General features: G+C 48.7%; 1 protein-coding gene across 1 annotated transcript in view; it reads left to right on the top strand.

Annotated features, from left to right (window-relative positions):
• The first annotated feature begins 5,324 nt into the window (after positions 1–5,324).
• The window catches only part of EPHB3 (EPH receptor B3), a 146,335-nt gene continuing 134,979 nt past the window's right edge, over positions 5,325–16,680 (top strand). The window contains exon 1 of the mRNA XM_070946165.1: positions 5,325–5,540. The gene's annotated coding sequence lies outside the window, so the exon portion shown is untranslated. The remainder of the gene's footprint in view (positions 5,541–16,680) is intronic.

Raw genomic sequence — 16,680 nt, 5'->3', positions numbered from 1 at the left:
CCATTCCGCAGAAGCGGTGCTTTTCAAGGGCAGAATCTGGAATCCCTGGGCAGATGTTGCAATCCCAGCAGGGGCTATGCTTGGCTTTTAAGATCCCTCCCATCCCCAAAGTCACGGCCTCCAACAAGCATGTGCAGAGTTGCTCTGGCTCAGAGCAGTTGAGGGGAGGATGGATCCCCAGAGGAGTGTTGCATCTCTTTTGCTTCTCTTTGCTTAGCCCAGGGGGTCAGCAACCTGCGGCTCTGGAGCCACATGTGGCTCTTTCACCACTCTGCTGCAGCTCCCTGTCACTGAAAATACGCATCACAACCGCCAATGTGCGACACCCGCCGGCACGCGATTTATTGAGATTTTCAACCCCTGGTAGGCCAACCATGGATAAATCCAAGAAAAGAAAAGTTTCAGAACATTTAATTCAACCACATATGCTAGTTTTGTGGCCGCTCAAGAAATAGTCAGGCACGGGAAGGGTTTTGTGACTCCCGGTGTTTTCTTTTCTGTGGGAAACGGGCAGGGGTGGGTTCTAAATTTTTTTACTACTGGTTCTGTGGGCGTGGCTTATTTTGTGGGTGTGGCTTGGAGGTCATGTGACTAGGTGGGCGTGGCTAGCTGGTCAGAGTCATTTCTGGAAGGTCCTCGCACTTACGACCAGTCCTTGCACTTACGACCCAACTCATTTGTTTGCTTTTAACACTGATCAGCTGTAGGACGGCCCTTTGAAGCCCCGCGGCAAGAGTTTAAACAGTTTTTTTCCCTCTAGTCATCAGCTGGGACTCAGGAGGCAGCAATAGATTGGGGGTGGGACCAAATAAAAGGTAAGAATAACGTGGGGGGGGTGGGGAGGGGCGGGGGGGAGAACTGGTTCGGTGACGTCATATCGTCACCGCTACCGGCTCGGCCGAACCGGACCGAACCGGGAGGAACCCACCACTGGAAACGGGTCCAAATGGCTCTTTGAGTGTTTAAAGTTGGAGACCCCTGGCTTAGCCTTACCCAAAGAATATTTTATTGCACAGAATAATCTAACCATGATCCATACCATTATCCCTTCTGGAGCATCTTCACCAACTTTCACCAGGCTTAGGGCAGCGAAGCTTTTTTTGCCAAATTGCAAAACAAAAAAAAAACAAAAAAGCAAACACCGAAGGAAGAAATCAGGGGGAAACTGAGAAAAGGGGGAGAGCAAAAGAGCCTTGGTGGCGCAGCAGACTAAAGCGCTGTTAAGTAACACCAGCTGCCTGCAATTACTGCAAGTTCGAATCTCACCAGGCTCAAGGTTGACTCAGCCTTCCATCCTTCCGAGGTAGGTAAAATGAGGACCCGGATTGTGGGGGGCAATAAGCTGACTTTGTATAAAAAAGAACACCGCTTAGTGGGGGGGGGGGGGGAAAGCCCTACTAAGCAGGTATATACAAAAGTATGAAAGCTATTGCTTAAAAACATTGTAAGCCGCCCTGAGTCTCTGGAGAAGGGCGGCATATAAATCGAACCAATAAATGAATGAATGAATGAATGAATGAATGAATGAATGAATGAATGAATGAAAAAAAAGGAAAAGGAAAGGAAAGGCTGCTGAGCCTGTTTGATCACGAAACATGCATCTCTGCTTGCTTATCCTTGAGCAAACAGGAGGATTAAGCAGACCACGTTTCGGGCTCGGGCTCTAATTTCCTGCAGCAGGATATTTCAGGAGAAGCGCTCAAACGGGGGAGCAAGCTTGAAAAGCCATTTTTCCTCCCAATTTTTTTTTCTATTTTAAAAACAACAACAACAACAGAAGAAAAAAAAAAAGCCGGAGAGTTTCCACGAAAATTGGAAGGAAAAAGGCAAAGCCGGTTGGGGAAGGCAGGAAGGGAGAACGTGGGGCTTAAGTTAGGAAACAAGTCACCTGAATGGGCCGGGTTTGCGGCTGCCAAAAGGAGCGTCATCGTCGTCCCTTGCCTCTCTCGGTTTGCACAATGAAGGCCAGGCCTATTTTCCTAAGGCTGGGTCTCGGGGACGTGTCCGTCGGGCGCCCGCCGCCTCCCATTCGGGCCGGTGCAGCTCAGCCTTGCTCTCTCTTTCTCTCTCTTTCTCTCTCTCAATGTCCCAATTTCTCTCTTTCTCTCTCAATGTCTCTCTCTCTATCTCACCCACCCTCCCTCCCTCTCTCTCTCTCTCTCTCTCTCTCTCTCTCTCTCTCTCTCTCTTTCTCAATTTCTCTCTCTCACCCTCCTTCCCTCTTTCCTCCCTCTCAATCTCTCCCTCCCTCTCTCCCTCCCTCTCTTTCTCTCTCTCTCACCCTTCCTCCCTCTCTCCCTCACGCTCTCCCTCTCTCTCAATTTCTCTCACCTCTCTCCCTCTCTCTCCATCCCCCCTCTCAATTTCTCTCTCTCATCCTCCCTCCCTCCCTCTAAATTTCTCCCTCCCTCTCTCTCAATTTCTCTCTCTCATCCTCCCTCCCTCCCTCCCTCTCAATTTCTCTTTCTCAATTTCTTTCTCCCACCCTCCCTCCCTCCGTCTCCCTCACTCTCTCCCTCTCCCTCTCTCACCCTCCCTTTCTCTCCCCCCTCTCAATCTCTCCCTCCCTTTCTCTCTCAATTTCTCTCTCTCGTCCTCCCTCCATCTCTCCCTCCCTCTCCCTCCCTCGCCTCTTTCTCTCTCTCACCCTTCCTCCCTCTCTCTCCCTCACACTCTCCCTCTCCCTCTTTCTCAATTTCTCTCTCACCCTCCCTCCCTCCTCCTCTCAATTTCTTTCTCAATTTCTTTCTCTCACCCTCCCTCCTTTCTCCCTCACGCTCTCCCTCTCTTTCTCTCTCCCTCATCCTCCCTCCCTCTCCCTCACGCTCTCTTTCTCTCACCCTCCCTCCCTCTCCCTCACGCTCTCCCTCTCTCTCTCTTTCTCAGTTTCTCTCTCTCTCCCTCCCTCCCTCAATCTCTCTCAAATTCTCTCTCTCATCCTCCCTTCCTCTCTCCCTCACACTCTCCCTTTCCCTCTCTTTCTCTCTCTCACCCCCTCCCTCCCTCTCCCTTCCGTTCTCCCTTTCCCTCCCTCCCTTCCTCCCTCTCAATTTCTCTGTCAATTTCTCTCCCTCCCCCTCTCCGCCGCCCGTTTCGCGATCCGCCCCGCCCGATCGCTCAACCAGGTTTTTCCTTTTTCGCGATCCGAGAGAGGTTGCTTGCGCTAATCCGGAGCAAACGCCTGGCAGTCGCGATCGAACAAGGACCCTGGTTGGCTGGCTGGCTGAAAGGGTCCCCGACTCCCCTCCCTTTGGAGAGCATTGGGAGATCGGGGAGCAGCGCAAGCTGTTAAGGCTCCGGGACTAACTCCGTGGCGTGGGAGTCGCGGTAGAACCCCATTCTCCTTCCTCCCCCCCACCTCCTCTGTGCAAGAAGCTTGTAAAACTGGAAGAAAGGGGGGATGGGGTGGGGTGGGGTGGGGGGAGAGATCTGACTTTCTCCCCCTCTTTCCCCCGCATTCCTCTCCCCTCCCCAGTTCCAGCGCCGAAGATCGCCCGGGGAACAAGCAGAGCAGAGAAAACACCGCTTGCAGGGAAAAATGAGCTATCCAGGAGCCTGGATAGCTCAACAGACTAAAAGCACTGTTATTATCATTCAGCTGTCTGCAATTATTGCAAGTTCGAATCTCCCCAGGCTCAAGGTTGACTCAGCCTTCCATCCTTTCTAAGGTAGGTAAATTGAGGACCCGGTTTGTGGGGGCAATAAGATGACTTTGTATAAATATACAAAAGGATGAAGGCTATTGCTTAACACACTGTAAGCCGTCCTGAGTCTCCGGAGAAGGGCGGCATATAAATCAAATTAAAAAAAAAAAATCCGTTTGGAACCAACCTACCCTTTAAAAGAAACGTACGCAACACACTTCCAAAAGCCCCTTCTTCGCCCTTGTCGGCTCGCATCATCATCATCATCATCATTATCATCATCACAGGATGCCTTGGAAGTGGGAGCGGAGACGGTTGCAAGTGGATCCGGGGCGATCGCTTTTTCAATCGTCGTCTATCTTACACACCCTTTAATTCGGTTCGGCATCCTCTTCCCCCCTCCCCCTCCCCCCCCACAAAGCCAGCCAGCTGATGCTTTCCAGATGTGCTAAGCTATAGGAAGGACTCTCGCAGGTCCAGAGACATCTGGAGGGCACCTGGTTGCCGTCGTCGTTGTTGACCAAGAAGGCGGGGAAGATCTGGGTGCTTGCTCTTACTCCGGGGTAAAAAAAAAAACAAACCCGAATCTGGTTTTTAAGCGATGCCCGGGCTTGCTCTCTTTCTCTCCTTTCCAATCAACCCCGTGTGAACGGAAACGGGGCGAGTTTAAAAAGACACGCAACCCGTGTCTTCCCCTCGCGGCCACTAGGTGGCGCGCACCCCTCGCGGTTCTACTTTTTTTGCAAAGGCCGCTCGGCCAATGGAGGCGGAGGAAAAGCGGCCCCCGCCCCTTTTAATTCATCTTTCTTTCCAAAGCCCCCCCCCCCACTCCCTCCCCCCCCACCCCGAGGCGGCAAACCCTAAAAGAACGGCGCGGATCCAATCGGCGGGAAGCTTGGGCGGTTGCTAGGGGCGGAGCCTTCGGAGCCTCTCTCTCTCGCTTAGCGCCGAGCGGGGTGCGGGGTTGCTAAGGGGGCGAGGCCCGGGACTTGATGGACAAGGGAGCCACGCCCCTCGGGTCTCAGCCGCGGAGGCTGAGCCGGAGCTCTCAGAGCGAGTAGCGTGAGCCGCTGGGGGAGCATCGCGGAGCCGGGTTGGGGTGCTCGCTGGCGGCCGATGTTGCACCCAGCCTCCTAGGTCTACGCAACCCGGGTAAAAAGAAGGAGGAGGAGCCCGGGCAGCTCGAAACAAGTCGGGACGGAGGTTCGGAGTTGCTGCCACCGAACCAAACCCGAGGATTCGTAAAGCCGGAACGCGCCGGACCGTCCTGGATACACCTGGAGTTTTAGGGATCCCATCAAGACCATCGGTTGGGACGGCTGGCCGCTTCCCGGGGACTTGAAAAGCGGAGCCAGCCGCTGGTTCGGCCCCGAACTGGGAAACCGAAACGTTTCGGATTCCAGCCCGGAACAGCTGGACTTGTCGCGCCCTTTGGAGTAAAGCTCTTGCGGGTGGCGGGTGGGGGGGTGGTGGTGGAAGGGATGCAGGTCGGGGAGGCTCCGAAACACGGGGAGGATTCGTGAACGCGCCGGGTTCGGACGCCGGGGAAGGAAGGACCGCAGGCGTTTTGGACGGACGGCGCCGTTCCGAGCTTGACCGGGGACCCCGGATCGCTTTCCCCGCGCCCGGTGGAGTTTAATCGCGGGAGCTGAAGCCGAACTTGGGGTTGGGGTGGGGAGGATTCCGCCGGATCCCTTGCATTTGACGCCGCCGAAGGACTCCCGAACCAACCAACCCCCCCGGGATTCAGGATCCTGCAGCCGCCCCGCCGCCGGGCTCCGGCCCCGCGATGGCTGCGGCCCGCCCGGGGGCGCCCCAGCTGCTGCACCCGGGGACGCTGCTGCTGCTCCTGCCCGTTGCTGCTGGTCCTGCCGGGGGGCTGCCGCGCTTTGGAAGGTGAGCCCAGTTGAGAGTCAGCGCGGTCTCGGGGTGGGATTCGGCGCCCGTCTGGATCCATCCAACACGCGTGTTCTCAGGATGGCGTGGGAGACGCTTGGGAACGGCAGTCTGTCAAAATCATTTGGGGGATGGGGTGGGGAGGAGCCCAAGACACGCGTTTCTCCTTTCTCCTTGCCCCGCTGATCCACACGACCTCTTTGACACGGGAATCGGACCTCTTCTGCGAAGGGTTGGCCGGCCTTGGAGAGCCTCTGGAGATGCAGGCTTCTCACCCTATTCTGGAGCCTTCCTTTCTCTCCCCACCCACCACCATTCAGATTGTCTAAACCAATAAATTAGTTATCTGGAGTTTGGAATAATATCTTGGCTGCCTGGCTTGAAAGCTCTATTTATCTTTGGTTCCTTAGATTTTTGAAACTCTTAAACTAAGATTTCTTTTCCCCGCAAAGGGCTCCTTTAAGGATTGGGGTGAGGAGCAGCTCATAAATCTAAATCTCAAAAGTTTGAAATCCTTGGGACAATCTTAGCTATGGGGCAGATTAAGACCTTGTTCCTTTTGCATCAGCTGTATTCACACAAGAGCTTATCCCTCTAGTTTTGCTCAATTGCCCAATTTCCCAGGTTCAGAAAAGCCCCAGCGTGGTAATGCACGGTAAGGCATGAGCACAGCCGAAACCTGAGTTTATGTGCTTGTTGCACAGTTAAAATTCCTTGTTTCGCCCCATTGCAGGACACAAATCCTTCCAAAATCTGTCCGCTTTTAAATTAGGTAAAAATAAGTGGAGGATGCGAAACTCCAGAAAACAGTTCCTTCTCACTTTTAAAATTACAGCTGGTGAATGTGGAAATTCCCAATTCTCTGTATCGCGGGGAGGGGGGGGGGGGGGGAAGGGGTCTCTTTGCTTGCCAGTGAAAGTTCGAAGTTCTGCAAAAGTGGTCGGTCGCTGGGGAAATCGAAGTTTTCCTTGTCACTTGGAGACCACGCTAAGCGAAAAGGCGATTGATTTGAGTTGACAAACCTCATGAGGCTAATCGATGGTGGCTTATTTAACAAACCTTGGTTAAGGGAAAGAAAGGCTTTCTTTCTCATGAACTCGGTTCCCTGCGTTGTGGTTAGGTGCCATGGCTTCGCCCAGTCCTGTTTTAAATTTAAATAACTGGAAGAAGCTTTCTTTAAAGTTCCGGGGGTGTTTTCCCATCGTAGGACTGTTTTGGGTTCAGCTGATGCTTTCCTATATTCTCATCACTTTGAAAGAAAGGCAGCTTTCAGGGGAAAATCCCTTTCTCTGTAGATATATATATATTTTTTTTAAATGTAATCACATTTATAAGTCGCCCATCTCACGTGAGTGACTCTGTAGTCGATCCTCTGTTTCTTTTTTTCCCCCGCTGGATCCTGAAGGCCTTAAATTATGATGTTGAATTCCTTGCAAGTTGTTCTCCCGAGAACAAGTCTGGTGTAAAAAAGAGGCTTGCTCAAGTTGGCCTGTTTTAAGTTTTACTTGCGCCTAAAAAACTCTGGGTTCAAATATTGTCTTGGGGGTTTGGAACTTTCACACTTTGTCTCGGGGTGAAAAACCAGAATCAAAAATACCTTCACAGCGTGGTCGAGCAGAACAGATCCAGAAGTTGATTCATCCTGAAATGTTTTACTAAATAGTCCCATAACTGGATTTTTTACAGGTTTGTCCCGGTTTCTCTCTAAGCGCCTTAATTTCTCACATCACCACTCCTAATCTTTTCCTGGAATGTTCTGAAGTATATCAAACATTTCCCCCTTCTTTGAAAAAGCACCTTTAAACCTGGCCAGGGAGCTTTAGTTGTTTTCCTTAAAATCTTCAAAGCGTCCATCAAATGTCTTTTTTTTCCCCCTCCCCTTCCCTGTTTGATGTTGCCTTAAAGTTTGATTTTTTTCCCAAAGCACTTTGTTGGCCAGAGTTGGCTCCAGTCCTCTCTTTGTTGGGAGACACAGAACAGACGGAGAGGTAGAAGGAGGACTTTTGTTCTTTCGTTTGTGCTTTCTTAGAACTGGTAATTTCCAAGAAAAAAGAGGAAGAAAACTAAAGAAATTTGCTAGAGGTCAACAACTTCCTTTCTGGAATTTAAACAGCAATGGTAGAAAAATCATTGGTGGGACATTGATCATCATTCTGATGAATATTTTGCTAGTATCTTTGTTTGGCCTATTCATACGTTAAGGACCGTGTAATATTTATACATCAGAACCTTCATGCTTGTAGGACTGGAGAATCTCGGCCCTGCCAATAAAGCATATTTGTAGCTCATCATATCCAAAAAGGCAAAATGGTATTTCAAGAGGGACGGCATTACAGGACTATAACTGAGGCGGGTTGTGGGTTTCCCTGCTTCTTCAGAGGTCCCATCTACTTTTTAAAATCCTCCCCTGGTAGCCGATTGCTTCAATGCAGGCAGGTCCTTGGTTTTCTGGGTGCTGGGCTTGGACAGAATGGAGGGGTGGGGGTGAGGGCAGAGGATCCTCTTAACCCAACTTTCTAACCCTGTTAAGCAGGGTAAGGAATAGAGGCCCAATTTCCACCGGAGCTTTGTTCAGCATGCGAGAGAGAAGATGGGGGTGAAAAATTCAGGCCCTCGTTTTTTCTCGCCCGTCTTCCGAACCGCTGCTAACAAACTCCAGCTCTGACTGAACAACTGGAGATTTGTGCGTGAACCACTCCGACGTGGTTCCTGCACAAAAGCTGGCTTCTTAGCCTGCCCGGTTTTTTTCCCTCTCGTCTTCCTCCAGTTTGTCTACCAGCTGGACTCTGTGAATTGATTAATAGCGTGTGCGCTGCATATGCTGTGATTTATCAGTCAGGCGCTCTCGACTCCAATCAGGAGGCACCCGCGGGCTGGCCTGGCATCTTTCCCTTCCTTCCGTTGGCTGTTCGTTTGCCATTTTAGACGTGGTTTTTAGGATGGACGGGCTGGGCGAGACAACCGAAATAAAATTGAGAAAGGAAGATGCAAAGTGGGCAGCAGGACCGCAGCACGGTTAGCGGGAAATTTAGCGAAACGCCTGATGTTGAGTGCCAGGAATAAATTCGTGCACGCACGTTCCACATAAGTGGCGGCTGCTAAGTACCCTGGGGATTTTGACCTGTGTGTCTTGTGGCCTGTCCAATTTGGCTCACCGAAAGCAGGCAGTTCCCCAGTTTATTTGTTATCTTCTTCCTCAGGTTCTGCAAAAGTTGGGACTTTTTGTGGTTGGTGGCTGGAGAGGCAGTCTATGTATACACATGTTTTTAGCGTTAGCTGGTTCTTCCTCCTCTTCCTCTCTCCAAAATAAATCCAATTGCGTGGAGATACTTTTGCACGGAGCGGTGTTGTTGTTGCTTCTGCTCTGGGTCTCCTGCGAAGTGAGGTGGCATCTCCTCTCTCTCTCTCTGCAAAGAGAAGAGACAATGGCAGGTTGGCGGAAAGTACTCAGTTTTATCCCTAAGGGTTGCAGGAGAGGTTGGTGACGGTGGAAGCGGGGGGGAAAAAAAAGAGGATTTCCTGCAAATTCCAGCCTAAGCTTGCTGGATCTATCTGAAGCCACAGTGTGTTTTCCCCCTTCGGCTCAGCAGCACCTCGGCTGGTTAGAGAAGGAAAGTTTTGCTCAGGAGGAATAGTGTGGTTGGTTTTCTCTAGCAAAGGAGCCAGCTAACTCTGGTCCTTAAAGATCAGATTTTTTAAACTCGGCCCATCCTCTGTGGTCATCGACGACGACGGGAGATGGAGGGAGCTCTTGACTTCCAAACGCCCAGCCTCTTTTCTTGCTGCTTCCTGAGCTGCTGCCCCAGTCCTTCCATTCCAGAAATTCTAGCCTCTAAGTTGGAAACAATATGATGGCCACCAAGAGTTGATTGATGGCAGCAGGGTATAAATTCGAAGGATGCCTCTGCATGGTTTAATTTAGCGGAAACCGGATCGCGCTTTCCAAGAGCTTCTAAGAGCTTTGGGGACCGGTTTCTTCGAACACCTTTGTCCTTTACTTCTGAGGTCAGTGGCCCCAGATTGTCTGCTAAGGTAGCTTTTGGCAATGCCAAAAAAAGGGGTGTGGATTTTGGCAAGGGGCAGATGAGGCTGAATTTTTTTTTTTAATCCCCCTCTATGTGGCAAGGGAAACATTTGACTCCTTTGTCTGGCCTAGCTTGCTGCAGTCGCTTGTAAAGTTGGCGTATGGGGGTCCTTGGTGGTCTCCGAGCCTGGTGGCTTGCTTGCAGACGTTTCATTACCCGACTAGGTAATGCTATCAGTGAAATGAGGTGTCTGCAACCAAAACACCAAGCTCAGAGAGCACCAGAGCCGTCACAATTCAGTTGAAATCCTTTTACTGAAAGTCGGTGTAGTTTGCCAAAAGGATTTGGGACAAAACCAATTTAGCCATCCTGCACGGTTCTGACATGCATATTACAATCCTTAATTGATGTCCAGACATGTAAGATTCATGGCATAACCACCACGTCTTCCCCTTTCCACGCTCATCCCAATTTAAACTCCGCATCGGGGTGGCCACACCACGTATCTGTCGAAGAGAGTTTTATTTTATTTTCCTTATTTATCCAATTGGCGTAACCACCCATCTCAGACGAGTGACTCTGGGTGGGGAAAAGCCATAAGATCAACTAAAACCAATGAGAACCCCAAGCACAAAATGAAAAATTAAATACGGTTAAAATGTTGTGAGTTACAGCTCACGAAATCTTATGACTTTTAATAAAATGAATTCGTTGGCAAGGGTGCTATACCAGAATCTTGGTGGTCACCCTTTGGTGCAATGTTAGGAAAAGTATTTGGGACTCTAGGAATTTTTTAAAAAAAAATATTTCAGTGTGCGTCAACTCGGTGGGTGTTACTTTACACCAAGGAGATGCCTCTTAAAAGTCGGTAACTACCTTAGAGGGCTTAGGGAGTGGGTCAAAGGATGTGTTTTCTCCCTCCTGTTTGGCACATATTTGTGGATAATGTGGGAATTGAAATCTGCACCAGAGATCACAAAACGGGGCACCGGCTGGTGGGTAAGAATGGGCCGAAAGCAAAGCAAGGGTTGTATAAGGCTGAATAAAAGGGATGGGGTCGTGTATATTTTTCCCCCAAGTTTTTCTTGCATTGGAAAAGAACGAGGAATTTGGTTCAGATTCAGCGCTGCAGTTTGACAAAAGCTTCTGCATTCTGTCCCTCTCTGTTTTATTGAACATTTTAGCGTAATGTATGGCCGACATAGTGCCGAGTTAGACTAGAAGACAATATTGCATCTTCTGTCTTCTACTGCCTATCTATGGTGAAATCCCACAATGTGGGGTGGGGTAGAGAAATTGTCAATATTGTCAGATTCTGAAGGATTGAACAAATCTGTTGCGTTTGTGATTCCAGTGGTTTGCCAGAACTGGCTTGCTTTCCTTGAAACGTAGAAAGTTTGAAGCTCGCAACGCTCGTTCCAAGTTCTACTTACCTTAATTTTTCTGTATCCCATTTTTTCCCCTCGTTTTTTTTTCCCCCCATAAACTTAGTTTATGCTCTGCCTTGTTGCTACGATCTGTGGCCACGACAGTAAACAGATGGATTTATATATTATAATGCCTGTGTTGGTGTGCGTATCTGATGCCGAACCGTAGCATAATTGTATTCTTTTCAACCATTCCCCTTCTGAAATTATTCTTAGTGTACGCTCTTGTTATTTTCTCTCGATGCAGAGAAGTTTGCTTTCCTTTTAATTACAGTTCACTGAACTGTCTCCTCTCGCAACGGGAGATGTGATAGTCCTGCTGTTTTGTTGATCCTTTAGGATAAGGCTGGGTAAAATCCGGTCCAAGAAACAGGAGGAGACACAGCCGGCCTCGTTCGGCCTCCTATTCCTCGCAAACTGGTCCAGCCTTATGGGGAAGAAAAAAGGATAAACCTTTGAGCCCAGAAACGTGGCAACGAATTGGGGATGGGGGCAAATGAATGTTTCCATGTTTTACTTCACATCTATTTTCTGTGCTGTCTTTCCGCACCGAGCCAGTTCTGCTTTGGTCTGCTTGGCAAAATTTTGTCTCTCCCTTAAACGCTGAAATACCAAAAACGGTCGAGCCTGTTCATCTTCGCTTAAAGCCATTCGGCTCGGAGCAATCTTCTCCAGTTGCTTTCGTGGCTTGTATTGTGATTGTTTGGTTACGAGTGGCAACCAAGGTGGGGGACATGTTGCCGAATTTTTTTATTTTTTGCCAAGGAGCTGCCTATTTTTCCTTCTTTGACTGGGCCGCTTGTTGATGACAGTTGGGCCCTGTGGAGTTCTTAATTAGACATCCCCAGAAACCTGCTTAAATCACAACGCATTTGGCTTTGTGAGTCTTGTTTTCCTTTTTTTTTTTTAATGAATTGCAGCTTGGCCTGCTCTGCTGACTCAAACTGGTTTGTCCGGATTAAGCGTCTCCGGCATTTGGTGCCAAAGCAGGAGGGAAGGGTGAGCAGGTGCTTCTTTTGGCCAGACAGTTTTCTATACTGGGAGAACTGGGGCTGGCTGAGAGCAAGTTCAAGTTGACCGTTGACTTAACTTTGTTTTATTCATTACACCAGGGATGCTGCAATGGCTGTGTGACAAACGCTTATAAATCACTTTATTTTTCAGGGCCGTTTGAACGGTCCTGTATGGTCACTAAATGAATGCTTGTAAGTCGAGGACCAACTGCACACTGTTTCCCAGACATGAGATTTCAATTTCCACTGGAAAACCCCTATTGATGCCTCCACCATCAATGAGGACCCAGTTTGTGGGGGCAATAAGCTGACTTTGTATAAATATACAAAAGTATGAAGGCTATTGCTTAACGCATTGTAAGCCGCCCTGAGTCTCCGGAGAAGGGCGGCATATAAATCAAATTTAAAAAAAAAAAAAAAATGGCAAGGTGATCAAGTCTCACCAGGCTCAAATGTGGACTTCAACTCCCAGGATGCCCCAGGCTTGGCTGGGGAATTCTGGGAGTTGAAGTCCACAGGTTTTAAAAGTTGCCAAGGTTGGACACTCCTGCATTAAAGGTTCTCTTGCTTATCCAGACACCCAAGTCGTTTTGCCACTCAAGGCTTTAACCCAAATTTACTCTAGGTTTAAAGGGGATCGGTGGGGGTGGCCTTGTTTGCCAAAATATTTGGGTTTTCTTAACAACGGCGTAGGTCTGCAAAACATCATGGAATGTCTTACAGGGCTTTATTTCATGAGGAACACGGGATAGAAAATAGAACAATTGTTCTCTGGTATTATAAATAATTTTGCTACAATTACCTCCTATTCCACATGGGCTGTGCGTCTGGTTCTAATTAGCAGTGATGAGTTTTTATCGATAGAAAAAAAAGAAAAGAAAAACCTTGTACAGGTAATGCCCGACATACGAACGCAATTGGGGCCGAAATTGTGGTCACTAAGCAAAGTGGTTGTTAAGTGAGTAAATCGCCTAACTGGACCTGATTTTACAACCCATTTTTACCACGATTGTTAAACGAATCAGATGATTGTTAAGTGAATCCTGCTTCTCCCATAGATGTCGTTTGTCGGAAACCATTTGGGAAAGTCACAAATAGCAATTGGTGCTTCGAGCTGGTTTCGGAGCTCCAGAATTGCAATCATGTGACCGCAAAGCAGTACATTGATGGTAATTTCAAGGACAGGGGGAAAAAAAATCACTTTTTCCAAAACCGGTGCAATTTTGAACCGTCGTTAAGCGAATGGTTGTAAGTTGAGGACTACCTATTGGTGACGTATACGTAACAAGAGGCATCTGGGTTTTTTTTATTTATTTTATGAGCACATTGCTGTATTTTGCATCGAGATTGCGTGAAAGAGCAAAGGGAAAGAGGCTGGCCCCAATTCCAGTGGTGCCGAGCACTATTTTTAAAGCAAGACAAGCCGTATGTGCCAATTTGCCAGGTGAAATTTCTTAAGAGCTCTGTATATTTTTTAATAGTGTTGGCATCTTCCGCCTTGCCAGGCCCTTCGTCAACAGCTGGACTTCATACATTTTTTTTTATTTTTATTTTTTTAAATTTGATTTATATGCCGCCCTTCTCCGGAGACTCAGGGCGGCTTACAGTGCGTTAATATACTTTTGTATATTTATACAAAGTCAGCTTATTGCCCCCACAAACTGGGTCCTCAATTTACCTACCTTAGAAAGGATGGAAGGCTGAGTCAACCTTGAGCCTGGGGAGATTCGATCTTACTTTAATTGCAGGCAGCTGGTCTTAATAACCAGCTTAATAACAGGGTGCCTTAGACCACTGTACTACCAAGGCTCTTGGTAGTACATGCAATGATGGTACCAGGAAAGTAGCAGAAAAGCACTTAGCAATAGCATTTAGACTTATATAGCGCTTCACAGTGCTTTTACAGCCCTCTCTAAGCGGTTTACAGAGTCAGCATATTTGCTCCCAATAACCTGGGTCCTCATTGGAAGGATGGAAGGCTGAGTCAATAACCTGGGTCCTCATTGGAAGGATGGAAGGCCGAGTCAACCTTGAGCCTGGTGAGATTCGATCACCATGCCATTGATGGTGGAGGCATCAGTAGGGGCTTTCCAGGGGAAATTGAAATCTCGTGTCTAGGAAACGGTGCGCAGGTGGTCCTCTACTTACAACCATTCATTTAGTGACCATTCGAAATTAAAACGGCCCTGGAAAAAAAGTGACTTATGAGCGTTTGTCACACAGCCATTGCAGCATCCCCAGGGCCATCAAAATCCAGACGCTTGGCACACCGATTCATATTTATGACGGTCGCAATGTCCCAGGGTTAAGGGGATCGCCTTTTGCAACCTTCTGTTGAACAAAATCAAAGGGAAAGCCGGATTCACTTAACAACCGCGTTACCGATTTAACAACGGTAGTGATTCGCTTAATAACTTTCTCGCTTAGCAGAAAATTTGGGGCTCAATTGTGGTTGCAAGCCGAGGAACCTAACCTGTACTGTACGGTTCCTGCTTTCTAAATGCATAGTGTCCACATTTGGAACCAGCAACTCAGTCATTAAGCGAAGCAGTCGTTTAGTCAAACCCGCAGCGGTGCTGACTATCTTACGGAACTTCGGCTTCCCTTGATTTTTACAGGCCTGCAAAAGTCGTAAAGGCGAGGAGAGGACAGCCGGTTCCTTTCTCAAGACGGTCGTAACTGCAAACGATCACTAAACGAGGCAGTCGCTAAGAGAGGACTCCCTGTATTGTTATAGGTCTGTTTTCCAATGTCCGGATACTCTTGGGTCGCACTTTTCCCATCGCACCACAGAAATTTTGTGGGGTGCTTTTCAACGGGTGCCTGGTGGGTGTCTCCCCCCACCCACCCCCCCAATGCCCGTGGTCCTCTTCCTAAGGGCAGACAAGCTTCCAAACACCTGTTCCCTAATTCTCCCAACCTCGGAATGTGAAGCCTAGGAGACGTGCGGGAGCTGAGAACTGGCTGCTGGTCAGCAAAACGGACATGTGCTTTGGCAGGATTTCGGTCGATGGGGAGGTCTGGCAGATTTTATCCCAGAATTCGGGAAGAAACTTCGATACTTCTGAGTCGCTTCTGAGTCGCTTTACCAGCTTCAGGGATATTGGGGGGGGGCAGTGGAGGGGTGGTGGTAGAAAACCTGTCAGTCATGGTCCCCAAAAGCCGCCTCTTTTTGTGTGAGATGGCTTGCTCGGCAGCAGCTGCAATAGCATTTGCTCTGGCTACTTTTGCAAATGAAATCCATGCTGGATAAAAGGGAGGAGGGAGCCTTCTTTTGCCATGGTTCTGTCTGTCTGTCTGTCTGTCTGTCTGTCTGTCTGTCTGTCTCTCTCTCTCTCTCTCTCTCTCTCTCTCTCTGTGCCTCTCAATTTCTTTCTCTCTCTCTCAATTTCTCAGTCTCTCAATTTCTCTCTTTCTCTCTCAATTTCTCTTTCTTTCTTTCTTTCTCTCTCCATCTCTCTCAATTTCTCTCTCTCAATTCTCTCCCTCTCTTTCTCTCCCAGTTTCTCTCTCTCTCTCTTTTTCTGTCCTTCTCTCTCTTCTGTCTCTCTCTCTCTTTCTCTCCATCTCTCTCTCTCTCAATTTCTCTCTCAATTTCTCTCTCTTTCTCTAAATTCTCTCCCTCTTTCTTTCTCTCTCTCCCAGTTTCTCTCTCTCTGTCTCTCTTTCTCTTTCTGTCCTTCTCTCTCTTCTGTCTCTCTCTCTCCCTCCATCTCTCTCTCCATCTCTCTCTCTCAATTTCTCTCTCTCTCAATTCTTTCTCTCTCTTTCTTTCTCTCTCTCTCTTTCTCTCTCTCAATTCTCTCTCCGTCTCTTTCTCTCCCAGTTTCTGTCTGTCTCTCTCTCTTTCTGTCCTTCTCTTTCTTCTGTCTCTCTCTCTCTCCATATCTCTCTCTTTCTCAATTTCTCAATTTCTCTCTCTTTCTCTCAATTCTCTCCCTCTTTCTTTCTCTCCCAGTTTCTCTCTCTCTCTGTCTCTCTTTCTCTTTCTCAATTTCTCTCTCTCTCAATTTCTCTCTCTCTCTCTCTCTCTCTCAATTCTCTCCCTCTTTCTTTCTCTCTCTCTCAGTTTCTCTGTCTGTCTGCCTGTCTCTCTTTCTCGTCTTCAGTTGCCCACCCCACAGGCCACTTCAGGGATTCCTTGGCTGGAGCAGCCGAGGTCTCAGTGTGGCGCTTTGCGCTGCCCGCACCGGCAACGTGGAATCTGAGCACTTCTTTGATTAATGAGAAAAATGTGCAGGGCTTGACCAATTGCCAGAAGCCGATTGATTCTCGTTCCCCAGAAATTCAACTGAAAATAAAGAGTGGGAAGAAGAGAAAGAGGAGCGAGCGAGCGAGCAAGAAGGAACATCAGCCCAGCCTGGCACTCCTTTTCCCCCACCCGTCTCTCTCTCTGCTTGTTTTAACTTCGGAAGAATCCGAGTTTGGTCTGAGGGGGGGTTGGAGAGAAAAGGATATTTAGCTTTAAACAGTTCCAGATGGGCTTAGTGTTCGCACGTTGGGAGGAAGTGATCTGAGAGCCGCACAGAGATTTGGGTAACTGCCCCGGGCACAAGACGGGGAGGAAAGATTTGGCAAAAATGGTTTTGCAATTTGTGGACTTTGCCAACTGGCTGTTGACTTGCAGAGTCACTCTGTCTGTGGGGAGAGCCGTTCTGACGAAGGTGCCTGGCAC

Source organism: Pituophis catenifer, unplaced genomic scaffold, assembly GCF_029215685.1.
Source record: "Pituophis catenifer annectens isolate HBS135680 unplaced genomic scaffold, rPitCat1.0.hap2 SCAF_6, whole genome shotgun sequence".
Taxonomy (NCBI): Eukaryota; Metazoa; Chordata; class Lepidosauria; order Squamata; family Colubridae; genus Pituophis; species Pituophis catenifer.
The sequence above is the reverse complement of the archived record's forward strand: the minus strand, read 5'-3'. Positions and strand labels throughout refer to the sequence as shown.